Genomic DNA, 19,597 nt, shown 5'->3' with positions numbered 1-19,597 from the left:
AAAAAACAGTCATGCAAGTTACTTGCGCCCAATTGTTACACTTCAGACTTTCCCGCCGGCATCCTTGCAGAGTACAACTTCTTTACAGGCTCCTCTATGGTCCAGGTACAAGCTACCATGGCGTCTGTACAAACGTCGACGCACTCCAGGTCACCTGACACGCCTTGTACGTGGAAGACGTACAGCAAGCCACGCCCCTCTTACGACTATAAAACCACCGTCTTCCAAGGGGCTTGTTGCTGCTAATTAGCGTTACCAGCTACACGCGGTTTCGTCCATTTCCTCTTCGTGTCTCCCTACACGAATCCTTATCTGAACTCCTGGTTTTGACCTTTTGCCTGAATTTTGGATTGCTTCACCTCCTCCCTTGTTCTTGTTGTGATCGTCTGGTTGTTGGACTCGGAACGCTACTGGATACGGCTCTCTTCTTTGTCTTGCGGTTCTTCCCTGGTTGCCGCTCTGCACATCAATTTTGCTGTTTACATCCGGATCATCTCGACAGCTACTCAACTATACTCGTGTACTCAGGTACATATCTCTTGTCTTCCACGGACATTGTTTTCTGTTGGATTCTGGGACATTGAGTGACTTTCCTGTGAGATTTCTCTTCAGTACATATGAACGCTTTCCTGAACTGCACCAACCCGACCCTAGTGCGTCCCTCGTGCTGTTCGGGGTTACTTACCTATACTAACTTCCCTGTTTGTTATTTTCTCCTGTCGTTCTCTTCAGAATCCTGAACTCCTCTTACAATCCTGGACTCCTCTTACTCCATTTATCTTTACTCAGGTCAGTTGTTATCAATTCTATAGCTAAAGTGGGAAACGATACTGATTTAGATTTATTCCACTCATTCGTGTTATTCTTTGTAGATTATCCTGGGGAAACGCAATTCCACTCCAATATCCATATAGGTAGTTGTCCAATCATTTTTAACTGTTCTAATCACTTGTTTAACATCAACACATCAACACTGTCTAATATCTTGGTATTCTTTTGCAGCATTGGTATTGGCGGTGTGTGTTCTCCCCGCTCTTTTATTCAATTGACATCTCTGTCTGTTCTAACTGAAACAGCAGAGAGGTACATTGTGGAAAAGAGCCCCTCTTTGAGGAAGCCTGAGTCTTATACTCAGGGGAGCTGGGATGGAAGGCTGAACTCGGAATTCTATACTACCAACATCTCCAAGGTCGTGTTCTCCGCATCTTCGACCTATTCGGAGTGGTGAGTAACACCAATACGAGTGCATGTACAGCACTACATTTGGTAGGGACATTCTTGAGCACCCAGATCTGCCTCACATCAGATAAGCACGAGGCACACTGACAAATACTAATTCATTCGGCCTAGTGCACACGTGGGTCCACTTTACATGCATGTTAAGAATCCTTAACTATTTCAATGGCTGGTTCTTGCACTAAGCACAAACCTGCTTGCCTTTCATTTTGCCTTGGTCCTTGCCTTCAAATTTGTTGTCTACATTTTAAGGAAAGTTTCCACAGGGATTAAAAATTCAAACATACAGAATACAATTCACCATCCAGTGCCCTGCTAGAAGGTCGGGGATGGGCCTGATCGGTGATACCCAGGTTATCATGGAGAGAGTTGAGCAGTGTGGCATGGTTGACTGTGTCAAAGGCAGAAGAGAGATCGAGTAAAATGAGGACAGAGGGGAGATTAGAATGAGTTGAGCTGGTAAATTCCTCTTCCGATTGAGTCCCATATGACTCCATGGGATTGCCTGGCTCACCGGCACCGTTAGTAACAGTGCTGGTGATTCAAGCATTTACTTGCTGGTAGAGTCTGACCTGCCGGGAGATCCGTGGGCCCTACTGGCAAAAGTGAGTTGTAACAGTACGGAAAAAAGCCAGAGCCGGAATTAACAGCATTGTTTCCGGGATAATGTTCAGACCAGCACACTTATAATGAGGCCCTCACAAATGTTTGGAAGCAGACATCCACATTCTGTTTCTGTGAAGAATGAACACAAATATGAGTTGCCAAAATGTATGGTAATATGAGAGAGACAAGTAGTTGCAAAGAAAAAATAATAGAATTGCTTGGGGGCAGGGAGGAGTGTCAATTCAGTGACATAACAGAGTGTGCCATATTTTTTGCGAAGGGACTATATCATTGTTGAAAATAAAAATGTTGTTTTGAGGTAGGCGGGCTGGAGTGGCTCATACTGAGTGGTACATCATTAGGACACGTGACCAACATGAAGTTGTGAAGAATCGTGCATTGAATTGCTTGGAGACAAGTGATATGATATGATAAGCCATTTATAACGCACCTGTACACAAGTGTTTCTAGGTGGGGGACTACATTCAGTGGTTAAACTGAGAGTATCAACGTGTTGCTACAGATGAGAGCAAATACTAGTTGCTCAGCTTTCTGACCACCAGACAAAACACCGCAGTGAATGGAAACATGGTGTGAACTGTTTGGAGGCAGTTAGGAGAGAATATTCAGAAGTTATTATTGAATGCACCTCTGTTTGTGATGAGATGAAATAGAAGTTGCAAAGAAGCATTGTTATAATTGTTTGGCAGGAGGCAAGTGAATTCAGTGGAATTCCTGGGTGGGCCAACTTGTTTTGATGGAGAGGGACACATACTCGTTTCCAAGAGATCTGTGATGATGAGACAATATTGTAGTTGTGAAGAAAGAAATCCTAGAAAGATACTCATTCAGTGGGTCACTTCTTTTTGTAGAGAGACAAAGTATTTAGTGAGACACATTCTTAGAATTGTTTAAAGGCAGGCAGGAGAATGCAATCAAAGCTTTAACTGAGAGCACCGTATTTTTGTTTCAAGAAGAAATAGTTGTTGCTCAGAAAAAAACATATCATTGTTTGGAACCAAGAGAGTTCAATACGTTCAGTGGTTTTACTCAATATGCCAATCATTTATGAAACAAAAGTCAAAGAAACAAGTTACCAGGATTTGTGCTTATGAGATACAATAGTAGTTATGAAAAGAGCTGTGTGGTATTGTTTGGAGGCAAGCCGTATTCATGATTTTCAGTGGCTATAACTGACTGCACACATGTGCCAGCTTCTAGTGTTGCTGGATGCTGGTGCCAAGGGGTGTTGAAAGCCTAGTGACACACACACACACGAGACTGCTTCTCAGCTGGAGGAGAACTATCCATCTTGAATGGCAACATGTCTGAAACGCCTGTCTTTGCTGGGAATACTACGAGGCATTCATGCGGCCGCAGGGAAATTTACATCAGCCAGAAGAGCTGCTGTGTGCACCGGGAGGGCCTGAATTGCGCATTGTAAAATGAAGATACCAACGTCACCTTCAGCCGCATCTACTGCACAAGGGATACCAGTATGTGCTTGGGAATTACAGTCGGGGCAGAAGGGGAAGGGTCAGTATCTGGAGTAGGGGCAGCCACGGGCTAAATGGCATAGTCTGATGCGCCAGGAGACACATTACAGAGTGTAAAGGAGAATGATGAGCCAGGAGACACAGCACACAGCCTGCAGGAGTATGAGAAGCCCGGAGAATCAGCACACAGTTTAGAGGTGCATGGTGAGTCAGCAGACACAGCACAGCATGTAAAGGAGAATGATAAGCAAGTACACACAGCCTGCAGGGGTATGAGAAGCCAGGAGAAACAGCACAGAGTGTAAAGAAGAATGACAAGCAAGGACACACAGCCTGCAGGAGGATGAGAAGCCAGGAGAAACAGCACAGAATGTAAAGGAGAATGACAAGCAAGGACACACAGCCTGCAGGAGGATGAGAAGCCAGGAGAAACAGCACAGAGTGTAAAGAAGAATGACAAGCAAAGACACACAGCCTACAGGAGGATGAGAAGCCAGGAGAAACAGCACAGAGTGTAAAAAAGAATGACACGCAACGACACACAGCCTGCATGAGGATGAGAAGCCAGGAGAATCAGCACACAGTGTAGAGGTGCATGGTGAGTCAGCAGACACAGCACAGAATGTAAAGGAGAATGATAAGCAAGTACACACAGCCTGCAGGGGTATGAGAAGCCAGGAGAAACAGCACAGAGTGTAAAGAAGAATGACAAGCAAAGACACACAGTCTGCAGGAGTATGAGAAGCCAGGAGAATCAGCACACAATGTAGAGGTGTATGGTGAGTCAGCAGACACAGCACAGAGTGTAAAGGATAATGATAAGCAAGAACACACAGCCTGCAGGGGTATGAGAAGCCAGGAGAAACAGCACAGAATGTAATGGAGAATGACAAGCAAGGACACACAGCCTACAGGAGGATGAGAAGCCAGGAGAAACAGCACAGAGTGTAAAGAAGAATGACAAGCAAAGACACACAGCCTGCAGGAGGATGAGAAGCCAGGAGAAACAGCACACAGTGTAGAGGTGCATGGTGAGTCAGCAGACACAGCACAGAATGTAAAGGAGAATGATAAGCAAGTACACACAGCCTGCAGGGGTATGAGAAGCCAGTAGAAACAGCACAGAGTGTAAAGAAGAATGACAAGCAAAGACACACAGCCTGCAGGAGTATGAGAAGCCAGGAGAATCAGCACACAGTGTAGAGGTGCATGGTGAGTCAGCAGACACAGCACAGAGCGTAAAGGAGAATGATAAGCAAGTACACACAGCCTGCAGGGGTATGAGAAGCCAGGAGAAACAGCACAGAGGCGAAGAAGAATGACAAGCAAGGACACACAGCCTGCAGGAGGATGAGAAGCCAGGAGAAACAGCACAGAATGTAAAGGAGAATGACAAGCAAGGACACACAGCCTGCAGGAGGATGAGAAGCCAGGAGAAACAGCACAGAGTGTAAAGAAGAATGACAAGCAAAGACACACAGCCTACAGGAGGATGAGAAGCCAGGAGAAACAGCACAGAGTGTAAAGAAGAATGACACGCAACGACACACAGCCTGCATGAGGATGAGAAGCCAGGAGAATCAGCACACAGTGTAGAGGTGCATGGTGAGTCAGCAGACACAGCACAGAATGTAAAGGAGAATGATAAGCAAGTACACACAGCTTGCAGGGGTATGAGAAGCCAGGAGAAACAGCACAGAGTGTAAAGAAGAATGACAAGCAAAGACACACAGTCTGCAGGAGTATGAGAAGCCAGGAGAATCAGCACACAATGTAGAGGTGCATGGTGAGTCAGCAGACACAGCACAGAGTGTAAAGGATAATGATAAGCAAGAACACACAGCCTGCAGGGGTATGAGAAGCCAGGAGAAACAGCACAGAATGTAAAGGAGAATGACAAGCAAGGACACACAGCCTACAGGAGGATGAGATGCCAGGAGAAACAGCACAGAGTGTAAAGAAGAATGACAAGCAAAGACACACAGCCTACAGGAGGATGAGAAGCCAGGAGAAACAGCACAGAATGTAAAGGAGAATGACAAGCAAGGACACACAGCCTGCAGGAGGATGAGAAGCCAGGAGAAACAGCACAGAGTGTAAAGAAGAATGACAAGCAAAGACACACAGCCTACAGGAGGATGAGAAGCCAGGAGAAACAGCACAGAGTGTAAAGAAGAATGACAAGCAAAGACACACAGCCTGCATGAGGATGAGAAGCCAGGAGAATCAGCACACAGTGTAGAGGTGCATGGTGAGTCAGCAGACACAGCACAGAATGTAAAGGAGAATGATAAGCAAGTACACACAGCCGGCAGGGATATGAGAAGCCAGGAGAAACAGCACAGAGTGTAAAGAAGAATGACAAGCAAAGACACACAGCCTGCAGGAGTATGAGAAGCCAGGAGAATCAGCACACAGTGTAGAGGTGCATGGTGAGTCAGCAGACACAGCACAGAGTGTAAAGGAGAATGATAAGCAAGTACACACAGCCTGCAGGGGTATGAGAAGCCAGGAGAAACAGCACAGAGGGCGAAGAAGAATGACAAGCAAGGACACACAGCCTGCAGGAGGATGAGAAGCCAGGAGAAACAGCACAGAGTGTAAAGAATAATGACAAGCAAGGACACACAGCCTGCAGGAGGATGAGAAGCCAGGAGAAACAGCACAGAATGTAAAGGAGAATGACAAGCAAGGACACACAGCCTGCAGGAGGATGAGAAGCCAGGAGAAACAGCACAGAGTGTAAAGAAGAATGACAAGCAAAGACACACAGCCTACGGGAGGATGAGAAGCCAGGAGAAACAGCACAGAGTGTAAAGAAGAATGACACGCAACGACACACAGCCTGCATGAGGATGAGAAGCCAGGAGAATCAGCACACAGTGTAGAGGTGCATGGTGAGTCAGCAGACACAGCACAGAATGTAAAGGAGAATGATAAGCAAGTACACACAGCCTGCAGGGGTATGAGGAGCCAGGAGAAACAGCACAGAGTGTAAAGAAGAATGACAAGCAAAGACACACAGTCTGCAGGAGTATGAGAAGCCAGGAGAATCAGCACACAGTGTAGAGGTGCATGGTGAGTCAGCAGACACAGCACAGAGTGTAAAGGATAATGATAAGCAAGAACACACAGCCTGCAGGGGTATGAGAAGCCAGGAGAAACAGCACAGAATGTAAAGGAGAATGACAAGCAAGGACACACAGCCTACAGGAGGATGAGAAGCCAGGAGAAACAGCACAGAGTGTAAAGAAGAATGACAAGCAAAGACACACATCCTACAGGAGGATGAGAAGCCAGGAGAAACAGCACAGAATGTAAAGGAGAATGACAAGCAATGACACACAGCCTGCAGGAGGATGAGAAGCCAGGAGAAACAGCACAGAGTGTAAAGAAGAATGACAAGCAAAGACACACAGCCTACAGGAGGATGAGAAGCCAGGAGAAACAGCACAGAGTGTAAAGAAGAATGACAAGCAAAGACACACAGCCTGCATGAGGATGAGAAGCCAGGAGAATCAGCACACAGTGTAGAGGTGCATGGTGAGTCAGCAGACACAGCACAGAATGTAAAGGAGAATGATAAGCAAGTACACACAGCCTGCAGGGGTATGAGAAGCCAGGAGAAACAGCACAGAGTGTAAAGAAGAATGACAAGCAAAGACACACAGCCTGCAGGAGTATGAGAAGCCAGGAGAATCAGCACAGAATGTAAAGGAGAATGACAAGCAAGGACACACAGCCTGCAGGAGGATGAGAAGCCAGGAGAAACAGCACATAGTGTAAAGAAGAATGACAAGCAAGGACACACAGCCTGCAGGGGGATGAGAAGCCAGGAGAAACAGCACAGAATGTAAAGGAGAATGACAAGCAAGGACACACAGCCTGCAGGAGGATGAGAAGCCAGGAGAAACAGCACAAAGTGTAAAGAAGAATGACAAGCAAAGACACACAGCCTGCAGGAGGATGAGAAGCCAGGAGAAACAGCACAGAGTGTAAAGAAGAATGACAAGCAAAGACACACAGCCTGCAGGAGGATGAGAAGCCAGGAGAAACAGCACAGAGTGTAAAGAAGAATGACAAGCAAGGACACACAGCCTGCATAAGGATGAGAAGCCAGGAGAAACAGCACAGAGTGTAAATGAGAATGATAAGCAATGACATACAACACAGAGCCTGCAGGAGTATGAGAAGCCAGGGGAAACAGCACATAGTGTAAAGAAGAATGACAAGCAAAGACACACAGCCTACAGGAGGATGACAAGCCAGGAGAAACAGCAAAGAGTGTAAAGAAGAATGTCAAGCAAAGACACACAGCCTGCATGAGGATGAGAAGCCAGGAGAATCAGCACACATCATAGAGGAGCATGGTGAGTCAGCAGACACAGCACATAGTGCAAAGGTGAACGATGAGCAGGGACACAGAACACACAGCCTGCACGAGGATGAGAAGCCAGGAGAAACAGCACAGAGTGTAAAGGAGAATGATAAGCAAGGACACACAGCCTGCATAAGGATGAGAAGCCAGGAGAAACAGCACAGAGTGTAAATGAGAATGATAAGCAATGACATACAACACAGAGCCTGCAGGAGTATGAGAAGCCAGGGGAAACAGCACAGAATGTAAAGGAGAATGATAAGCAAAGACACACAGCCTGTATGAGGATGAGAAGCCAGGAGAAACAGCACAGAGTGTAAAGAAGAATGACAAACAAAGACTCACAGCCTGCAGGAGTATGAGAAGCCCGGAGAATCAGCACACAGTTTAGAGGTGCATGGTGAGTCAGCAGACACAGCACAGAATGTAAAGGAGAATGATAAGCAAGTACACACAGCCTGCAGGGGTATGAGAAGCCAGGGGAAACAGCACAGAGTGTAAAGAAGAATGACAAGCAAAGACACACAGCCTGCAGGAGTATGAGAAGCCAGGAGAATCAGCACACAGTGTAGGGGGGCATGGTGAGTCAGCAGACACAGCACAGAATGTAAAGGAGAATGATAAGCAAGTACACACAGCCTGCAGGGGTATGAGAAGCCAGGAGAAACAGCACAGAGTGTAAAGAAGAATGACAAGCAAGGACACACAGCCTGCAGGGGGATGAGAAGCCAGGAGAAACAGCACAGAATGTAAAGGAGAATGACAAGCAAGGACACACAGCCTGCAGGAGGATGAGAAGCCAGGAGAACAGCACATAGTGTAAAGAAGAATGACAAGCAAAGACACACAGCCTGCAGGAGGATGAGAAGCCAGGAGAAACAGCACAGAGTGTAAAGAAGAATGACAAGCAAAGACACACAGCCTGCAGGAGGATGAGAAGCCAAGAGAAACAGCACAGAGTGTAAAGAAGAATTACAAGCAAAGACACACAGCCTACAGGAGTATGATAAGCCAGGAGAAACAGCACAGAGTGTAAAGAACAATGACAAGCAAAGACACACAGCCTGCAGGAGGATGAGAAGCCAGGAGAATCAGCCACATCATAGAGGAGCATGGTGAGTCAGCAGACACAGCACAGAATGCAAAGGTGAACGATGAGCAGGGGCACAGAACACACAGCCTGCACGAGGATGAGAAGCCAGGAGAAACAGCACAGAGTGTAAAGGAGAATGATAAGCAAGGACACACAGCCTGCATAAGGATGAGAAGCCAGGAGAAACAGCACAGAGTGTAAATGAGAATGATAAGCAATGACATACAACACAGAGCCTGCAGGAGTATGAGAAGCCAGGGGAAACAGCACAGAATGTAAAGGAGAATGATAAGCAAGGACACACAGCCTGCAGGAGGATGAGAAGCCAGGAGAAACAGCACAGAATGTAGAGGAGAATGATAAGCAAAGACACACAGCCTGTATGAGGATGAGAAGCCAGGAGAAACAGCACAGAGTGTAAAGAAGAATGACAAGCAAGGACACACAGCCTGCAGGGGGATGAGAAGCCAGGAGAAACAGCACAGAGTGTAAAGGAGAATGATAAGCAAGGACACACAGCCTGCAGGAGGATGGGAAGCCATGAGAATGAGCACACAGCATAGAGGAGCATGGTGAGTCAGCAGACACAGCACAGAGTGCAAAGGTGAATGATGAGCAGGGACACAGAACACGCAGCCTGCAGGGGGATTAGAAGCCAGGAGAATCAGCATACAGAGTAGGGGATCATGGTGAGTCAGCAGACATAGCACAAAGTGTGATGGAAAATGATGAGCAAGGACACTAAACACCAGCCAGCAAGAGGATGAGAAGCTATGAGAATCAGCACAGAGTGTAGACAAGCATGGTGAGTCAACAGACACCGCACAGAGTGCAAAGGTGAATGAATAGTGAGGGCACAGAACACACAGTCTGCAGGAGTATGAGAAGCTAGGAGAATCAGCACATAGTGTAGAAGAGCATGGTGAATCAGCAGATACAGCACAGAATGTAAAGGAGAATGATAAGCAAAGACACACAGCCTGTATGAGGATGAGAAGCCAGGAGAAACAGCACAGAGTGTAAAGAAGAATGACAAACAAAGACTCACAGCCTGCAGGAGTATGAGAAGCCCGGAGAATCAGCACACAGTTTAGAGGTGCATGGTGAGTCAGCAGACACAGCACAGAATGTAAAGGAGAATGATAAGCAAGTACACACAGCCTGCAGGGGTATGAGAAGCCAGGGGAAACAGCACAGAGTGTAAAGAAGAATGACAAGCAAAGACACACAGCCTGCAGGAGTATGAGAAGCCAGGAGAATCAGCACACAGTGTAGGGGGGCATGGTGAGTCAGCAGACACAGCACAGAATGTAAAGGAGAATGATAAGCAAGTACACACAGCCTGCAGGGGTATGAGAAGCCAGGAGAAACAGCACAGAGTGTAAAGAAGAATGACAAGCAAGGACACACAGCCTGCAGGGGGATGAGAAGCCAGGAGAAACAGCACAGAATGTAAAGGAGAATGACAAGCAAGGACACACAGCCTGCAGGAGGATGAGAAGCCAGGAGAACAGCACATAGTGTAAAGAAGAATGACAAGCAAAGACACACAGCCTGCAGGAGGATGAGAAGCCAGGAGAAACAGCACAGAGTGTAAAGAAGAATGACAAGCAAAGACACACAGCCTGCAGGAGGATGAGAAGCCAAGAGAAACAGCACAGAGTGTAAAGAAGAATTACAAGCAAAGACACACAGCCTACAGGAGTATGATAAGCCAGGAGAAACAGCACAGAGTGTAAAGAACAATGACAAGCAAAGACACACAGCCTGCAGGAGGATGAGAAGCCAGGAGAATCAGCCACATCATAGAGGAGCATGGTGAGTCAGCAGACACAGCACAGAATGCAAAGGTGAACGATGAGCAGGGGCACAGAACACACAGCCTGCACGAGGATGAGAAGCCAGGAGAAACAGCACAGAGTGTAAAGGAGAATGATAAGCAAGGACACACAGCCTGCATAAGGATGAGAAGCCAGGAGAAACAGCACAGAGTGTAAATGAGAATGATAAGCAATGACATACAACACAGAGCCTGCAGGAGTATGAGAAGCCAGGGGAAACAGCACAGAATGTAAAGGAGAATGATAAGCAAGGACACACAGCCTGCAGGAGGATGAGAAGCCAGGAGAAACAGCACAGAATGTAGAGGAGAATGATAAGCAAAGACACACAGCCTGTATGAGGATGAGAAGCCAGGAGAAACAGCACAGAGTGTAAAGAAGAATGACAAGCAAGGACACACAGCCTGCAGGGGGATGAGAAGCCAGGAGAAACAGCACAGAGTGTAAAGGAGAATGATAAGCAAGGACACACAGCCTGCAGGAGGATGGGAAGCCATGAGAATGAGCACACAGCATAGAGGAGCATGGTGAGTCAGCAGACACAGCACAGAGTGCAAAGGTGAATGATGAGCAGGGACACAGAACACGCAGCCTGCAGGGGGATTAGAAGCCAGGAGAATCAGCATACAGAGTAGGGGATCATGGTGAGTCAGCAGACATAGCACAAAGTGTGATGGAAAATGATGAGCAAGGACACTAAACACCAGCCAGCAAGAGGATGAGAAGCTATGAGAATCAGCACAGAGTGTAGACAAGCATGGTGAGTCAACAGACACCGCACAGAGTGCAAAGGTGAATGAATAGTGAGGGCACAGAACACACAGTCTGCAGGAGTATGAGAAGCTAGGAGAATCAGCACATAGTGTAGAAGAGCATGGTGAATCAGCAGATACAGCACAGATTGTAAAGGAGAATGATGAGCAAGGACACACAGCACACAGTATGCAGGAGGATGAGAAGCATGCAGGGAAGCCTGCTGGCGGACAGAAAAGTACGATGGTCCGATCTAGAGCAACCTAAGTATAGGACACCAGTGAATCACCGCCATATGTGAGCAGGTTAAGATCGCTACCAACGAAGAGACGGTCAGGGACAATTGTCCATGCCATGAATGGGCAGATGTTGGAAGCTGACTGCGGGTTAGGGATTATGCAGTTTCCCTTATTGTAAAAAGGGGGAACAAGACCACAGTATATTGCATGGCCGCAGATGGATAAGGATAATTTAAGGGACAAGCTCCCGAGTTTGAAAAAAAGACAGGAAGAAGCAAACTGGCTATAGGGGACATTAAGGGTCTCTTGCCAGCTATTGTCATGGGAGAGCATATGGAGGAGAGCAGGCTATTCAAGTGTGACAGCACAAAACACAGTGCATGACGAAGCATAGTTTAATAATTGCACAGCAGATGTTTGGAGGGCTATCAGGGTGCAGTATCCTGACACATATAGATATGGGTGCAATCATGACACGTAAGATGAAGGAAGATGAAGACCCTATTTCTTACATTCAGGACATCCAAGAGTGTTGGCAATTTGAAACACGCAAGCTGCGGGAAAAAAACGTGGCATTATTTTACCATATTTTATGTCAGGGGTTGCCTCAGCAAGTACAAAGGCAAATGAAGAAACAAGTGGGAATGGAAGCGAAGCTGTGGGCTGAAATACAGTCAGAGGCATTGCTAGGGGGACCTGTGGGGGCTATAGCCCCGGGTCCTTAGGTTGTAGCCCCAGATAAAATCTCAGGGACTACAACCAAAAGGGTAGCTAGCCCCAAAACCCAAAAGGTCCCGACTTTAGCTTAGCCCCTAATCTTTTCCAGACCTAGCAACACCCCTTAATACAGTTGATGATAGTGCATCACTGCCGGCTATTGCAGGAGAAAAACAAGAAGAAAGATGAGGCAAGGAAAATTGAGGAAGCCAAATTGGTTTAGAAAAAATTATCAAAATTTGCCATGATGAGGCAGTATTGACAAGCGAAGAAGGGTTGGGAATGCAGCAAGCAGTGGGTGCATCGCCGGTGAATAATCATCGCCTGATGGACTGAGGAGGGAATGTGTTCTGTTAGGCGGAAACCTGTGCAGTTCCCTCTGGGACCACTGCAAAAGATTTAGGACTACAGGTGTTTGGCAGTAAACCCACTTGGTAGCAGTCTGTACCACACAGATTCACTTGGTAGCTGTGGCTGAGCAGTCAGACTTCCCTCAAGAAGAGTTAGGCAGTATGTGGAGTAATCAAAATAGGGCAATCTACACAGTAGAACAAGCAAACACGGAACAAGGCTTCGGTGTAAAGATATAAAGGTATTTATTTATAACAACACATCTATAGAAAACACCCTGGCACTAATACGGTACACAACTTCAATCACAATTACTATAACGAAGAAAAAGATCAATCCCCCTAACAATAGTTCGACAAGTCTAGGTTCACCGGCATCACTTATTTGCAGACAGAGGTGTATGCTTTAACCTAGATGGCACTCTAGTATTCGTTAGGACGGGAGAGAAAAATAAGGCAGGTTATGAAATCAACTCGGTACCAATACTTTACGGACAAATGCAAGGCAAGTAAGGCAGGGTCTACTGCAGATCACAAAGTTCAGAGGCCAGGCCCACTTGGAGAGAGGCAAGGCGATATGTCCCAAAAAGTGTCTCAGTGGAAATGTGCTTCGAGTCTTTATCGCAAATTGTTATGGAAAGATTGGACCAGTTCAGAACAACACGTCAAAGAAAGCTTGGAGGCGACCCAATGCAAAGGCGAGGATTAAGACACCTCACTCTATCCGGCAGAAAGGGAAGCCAGGCGGACACGGTACATTGTTTGTGGAGAGACAGCTCAGGCGGGGGCAATTGTTCCTGGTGGTGGATGCACGTCGGGTCTTTGCCAAGAGTAGAGATGATCTCGTCGTCGAAGAAAAGTGAAGTCCGGTGCACCACCAGGGAGGAGACCAGCCGCGGAGTGCTCCGTCACAAGGCACCACCTTTTGGTTGCGGTACAGGGGTAGTGGCTATCCGGTTGCCGAGGTGCTCTGCACGGGCAATTCGACCACTGCGTCCTGGAGCGAAGAAAAAGCAAAGGGGACTGGTTGTTCCCACCAGTCAGGGGAAGAGACTCTCCAGCAGGGAGATCTCCTCTGTCGTCGGGAAGTGGTGAGTCGGTTCCGCAGGGCTCCACCGGAAGTGTCGTCGTTGCAGGTCGGCTCAGCTTTACCCTCGTCGGATTCCTAGGTCCTGTGGCGACTTCTGAAGATCCAGTCCCAAAAGCCCTGCTTTTATGAAGAAAACCCCCATTCATTCAGCCTAGCTGTCAATCAAAACACGCTAAGTCGTGAGCGGGGTGGCTCACCACTTGGGCCAATCACACCAGAGTGCGACTGGAGTTGGCAAGGCAACTCAGTCCAGGGTGCCTAAACCCCCTCCCACACCCCTGTGGGTACCCAGACAGAATGGCACCACTTTGGAGGGTCTCTGTACAGAAGCCCGCCAAAAGTGGAACAAAGGGCTCAACCTTTGGTTTAGGAGTCACAGAGACAAACACAGACGCCATTTTAAAAACCGAGTTTTGGCAGAAAATACCATCCGATAGACTTATTTAAGATAAGTAAACCGGTGGTATGTTAGAGATTAACGAGGAAAAGTATCAATCTCCAACAATGGGAAGAATCCCATAGGGTTATATTCGGGGTCGAACATAACAAGTAGTTTCCACTGCCACCAGCCAAAACTCGAATAACAGACCCAGGAGTAATCGAATTACCCCTACTGGTACGTCCACAATAGGATGGTTTGTACTAGTTTTGTTAGTAAATTTAGGTCTAGTAAAGCCAATGGTGACTTTACATGCCCGGGGAGACAGTAGTCAGATCCCGGGTATGGAGTCTATGATGAGGGTCCGCTCAGACGTCCCAGTGCTACAGCACGGAGGGTGCGTTGTAACACACATAGTAAAACATATGAGACCCTATGGAGTAAAAGACTCCATAGCCCATAGAACACATTGACATTCAAAGGAATTACACACATTCATGTCCAAGGGCGGGAGAAAAAGAGCCTCATTCTTGGCAGGATGGAAAAAACAAACTCCAGAAATCCAGCAAAGCTGCTGGGGGACTCACTAGGTTAGGAAATTCAGCCTAAACAGAGAATTCTCCCTAACAGGTTCCTGCCACGAGGCAGAGGTATGAGCTATAGAGGAAGGGGTGGATTCCAAAACAATCAACGTGGGTTTCAAAATGCACAGAATGACAATCAGAATGCCAAAGAGGATTCAACCAAGGGGGACTAGTCAGGCGGCCTCCCGCTATATGTTGGATTTGTGGGATGACAGGGAACATTGCACACATATGTGGGAGCCAAGGGAGTATACAGAATGTCCAATTCCCAAGGGGGGGGACAACTTATCCCCCACCATACAAAACACAAACCAGAGAAAGGTTTGCCCAAGATCAGACAGTGTACCAGACACAAGAGCCGCAAATGCAACAGACACAGCAACCAGAGCAAGTGCAAATGAATCCACTGCAAGGGCAGTCACAACACATCCCCATGCAGACACAACAGTGCAAACACAGGACAATTACTGACACCTAGAATAGGAGGTGCCACTGTCGTAGGAGGAAATCCTTTCACAGGTACGGGGGTGAGCATGTACCCACAATAGGACAGCCCACAGGGTGACTTGATGTGTTCAGTACTATAAGTGACACCAGACCCCCAAGAGTAACCAAGGTTTGATGTGCTGATAGGAGGGAAATCATTTTCTTTTCTAATAGACACTGGGGCTGCTCATTCATGTATAAGAGATGGAAAATATACAATATCGGGAATTGCCATGAATGCTCAAGGGTTCTCTGGAGCTACGAGTCGAGTACCTTTTACTGATGAGTTACCAGTCTCTATAGGAGAGTGTGACATGTCTGATCCATTGTTGTATTCATGAAAAACAACAGTTAACATTTGGGAAAGAGATTTGATGACAAAACCTAACATGACGATTTCATATACTGACGAGGGAATAGTGTGTTCCACTCCCGGAATACACTACTTAAATGTGGGCGAATTGATAGTGGCATTAACAGGGCAAATGACTCTGTGAGGCGTCCCACTAGAGCCAGAGGAGTGTGCATTCTACTAACATGGCTACCTGGCTTAATGGGGAAGACTGTGTGGGTACCTGATGAATTCTTGTTCAGCCCACCGATACCTATGGATGAAGACGGGGGACAGACTATCCCTCTAGAGTTAGAAGGAGCCATAGTACAAAGGGAAATGATGATGCTCCAAGGAACAGATGATTAGGGTATACCATGGAGGACAGTAGTAGCTCTCTAGGAAGGGCACAGATTGACTGACATTACTGATGTTGAGATGTTTAAAGATGATCCAACAGACGATTAAGTGGCGTTCTTTTTGAGCGTTACATACAGGATATGAATAGAGAAGATGGAAATCCCACTGCGAATGGCAGTAATGCGGCAGTGTCCAGCATTTTTTGAAGAGGACCTGGAGAATGTGCCCAGGGTCCTATCAACTATAGGCCCTTATGATGTAAGATTAATAAAGGGAATAGGTGAAGTTAAAATAATGCTGAAGCCAGGAGAAATTTTACCTCGAGCAAGACAGTACCCCATGTCTCGAGAGGCTGATGAGGCTATATTCGAGACCATTTCAGCAATGATGACACAAGGTATTCTGGTGCCATCAGAATCATTGTGCAACACCACAGTGTATCCTATTAAGAAATCAAAGGGAGTGTTGTTGAGATTCATACAAGACATGAGACCGATTAACCTGATTGTAGATGCAGAGTTTGCTCTAGTTCCTAACCCACCAACGATACTATATAGTATCCCAGTGGAAGCACGATATTTCACAGTGATCGATTTGGAAAATGCGTTTTCTCAATCCCGTTGCATAAGAACTCACAAGACTTGACTTCATTTACATTTTGCCAAACTTGTCTGAAACACACTAAGCTGCCTCAAGGGTACTGTGACTCTCCATCAATCTTTAACAGGGTCCTCCAGATGGACCTAGGCAATGTTGATTTCAAAAGTTCACTGGTACAATATGTAGATGACATTTTAATTTGTAGCACTACAGAAGATGAGTGCAGGCTGGACTCGATTCAGTTTATGAGTATCTCAGCAGACAAAGGATATAAGATAGATAAGGAGAAGCTAGATATTGTAAAGAAGGGGTCTTATACATAGGACAGTTGATTTCACATGAGGGAATAAAGGTGATACCTGAAAGAGCTAAGGCGATTATGAAAACTGCAAAACTGCTCACTTTAAAACAGATGCAACAATTTTTGGGACTATGCAATCATGTTAGAGCCTGGGTGTTTGACCACAGTTTGTACATATGACCCCTTTTGAAGGCTTTGAAGAAAACACAGCTGAACAAAGTTGAAATAGGATGGAGTGAAGAGATGGAGGAAAGGTTTGAGGAATTGAAGAAAGCGATTTGTACAGCCCCTGTTTTAGGAATTTCAATTATGCTGAGGAATTGTATTTGTTTTCGCACACAAATGGGACAGTCATGACAGCAGTGCTTACACAGAGGACTACATTGGGGTACAAGCCTCCAGCCTATTACAGTGAGATTATAGATCCAGTTATGAAAGGACACTTCCCTTGCGAGCAGTCATTGGCAGCCCCTACATTCATAAGTGAGAAATCGCCAAGTATTGTCATGGGATGCTCCATGACTCTTTTCACAGAACATGCTTAGTTTGCCATTTTAGAGAAACCCAGAGGTACGTTGACAACTCAGAGAGTCTCAGCCTACGAAGTAATGATTTGTACCCAAACAATCAAAATTGTCAGATGTAAAATAGTGAACCCTGCCACATTCATAGCTGAGCCAGTAACAGAAGGAGATGATGTGCATGACTGTGCAAACTATGTTGAATTTTATGATGATATACCCTGTGTGAAAGAAAATCTTTGCAAGGAGGGGAGATTCTGTTTATTAATGGGTCTTCAAAAATTGATCAGAGCCTGGCATCTCACTTCTCAGCTCAGGACAGCCCACAGGGAAGAGCAGAATTGGTAGCGCTCATTGTCACGCTCGAGAAACACGAAGGGCAGGAAGTGACGGTGTACTGTGGCTCTGCCTACGTGGCATCAACTGTACAAGCAGGATTACCATGCTGGAAAAGGAGGGGCTACCCCAAGCAAACGGCACTCCAGCGCAGCACGCATCCTTATTGGACAGGATTATTAAGGCACTACAACTCCCAGTACCCATAGCAGTTATGAAATGTGCCACTCACACTTAGCTGAAAGGTTTGCGTATTCCCCAGATATCTCAGGTTTAACACTCTGAATGTCAAAAAGAAAGTAGTCACAGTTATGGTAATGCAAGAAGGGTTTAATCATTTGCCAAAGACCCAATTAATGGAGATTTAAGGCAGTGCACTGCAGGAAGAGGAATAGTTATGGAAACAAAGTGGGTGTTCTGTATCCCCCAAAGAAACATTATGGCAACAGGACACCACTGGAAAGCTGGTGATGCCACTAGCATTGTTAAAAGGAGTGTTTGAACAGCTACATTATCCCGCGCATGTAACTAGGGAAAGTCTTGCTGCAGTGATTGCGGAAGACTAGTTAATTCCAAATTTGTTAGAACATGTTGCATTCTTCATAGTAAATTGAATCATGTGTCAAAGGTTTACTGCTGGGCATACACTGAGAATGATTAGCGGAGTAATACCTCGACCGATGGTCCTCTTCAGCATTTACATGTTGATTATGTTGATATCCTGCAGGTGTGTAATGGATATAGGTATCTGATAATAATGGTGTGCACCTTCTCTAGGTGGATCGAGGCAGGTCCGTGTACACACCCTGATGCCACTTGCACATTGAAGTTTTTAGTACGTGAAGTCTTTCCAAGGGGGGAGTGCGTTAAGTGCTGGGATCCGATAATGGGACACATTTTTTTTAATGAAGTGTTCAACCAGATAGGACTATTATTCAGTATTAAACAGTTTTCTTCTGCTTATCACCTGTAAGCAAACAGGATATGTGAGAGACTCAATCGCCTCCTTAAAGAAAGGATTGCCAAAATCAAGCTACCTTTGAAGAAGAGATGGCTATTTTGCCTGCCCTTAGCTTTATATGCCCTAAGGAATCAGCCTGGTTCAGACAATCACCTCACCCCACTTGAACTAGTGACGGGGAGTTGAATGAGAACGCCTCTTACACCTCCACCGAGGAGTAGAAGTGATGCCCAGAGTACAGCAAAACTGTTAGGTCATGAGCTGCACAATTATTTGACATGTAGGACCTCTAGCATCTCTCTCATTTCAGATCAACTCAAGCAACAGAGGGGTCGGTCTCAGAACACAGATGGAAACAATCCAGCAACCGATTCTCCTGAACTTGTATCGGCACCTAAATTGTTTGTTGGTGACACCGTTCTGATTAAAAATGTAACCCGAAATTGGCATGAGCCACGTTTCAATGCCCCTTTATCATTGAAAATATAACCCCCTTAGCAGTAAAAGTCCAAGGCATGCAAGCTTTTTGTACAACGGCAAGACTACCCCTTTTCCTCCTATTACCGCTCCAGAAGCAAGACAAGAAGAAGAATTTCAGCGTGTGCAGACTCGCTCGATGACGAAGAAGGATGACAAACCAACCAGCTGATAAAAAAGATTCAGCATTTGGACGATGACTCATTCAGACACTCCTTATAGATATAGTTGGAGTGCAGACCCTTGCTGAGTCACAGAAATCTTGAAAAAATTAACTTTATTAATCACATGGATATGTCAAAGTTATGCCTAAATGAGAGTTCCTAGTTAAGAATTGGAAACGAGAGCAATGTCCAGACTCCTTTTTGACTGAGTTTCTATTTGGTTAGATCGATGGTCCTGACCAACGGGGCAGTACACAGGCTTATATTTGCTGTTTTTTATTTATCCTTCAAGCTTATC

At 46.1% G+C, this 19,597-nt stretch overlaps 1 long non-coding RNA gene across 1 annotated transcript in view; it reads right to left on the bottom strand.

The window, feature by feature from the left end:
* LOC138522734 (uncharacterized) overlaps positions 1 to 19,597 on the bottom strand; it is a 190,151-nt gene that overhangs the window by 108,685 nt on the left and 61,869 nt on the right. The gene's annotated exons all lie outside the window — the stretch shown is intronic.

The sequence above is a fragment of the Ambystoma mexicanum genome, chromosome 1q (genome assembly GCF_040938575.1).
Source record: "Ambystoma mexicanum isolate Mex_15411 chromosome 1q, UKY_AmexF1_1, whole genome shotgun sequence".
NCBI lineage: Eukaryota > Metazoa > Chordata > Amphibia > Caudata > Ambystomatidae > Ambystoma > Ambystoma mexicanum.
The sequence above is the reverse complement of the archived record's forward strand: the minus strand, read 5'-3'. Positions and strand labels throughout refer to the sequence as shown.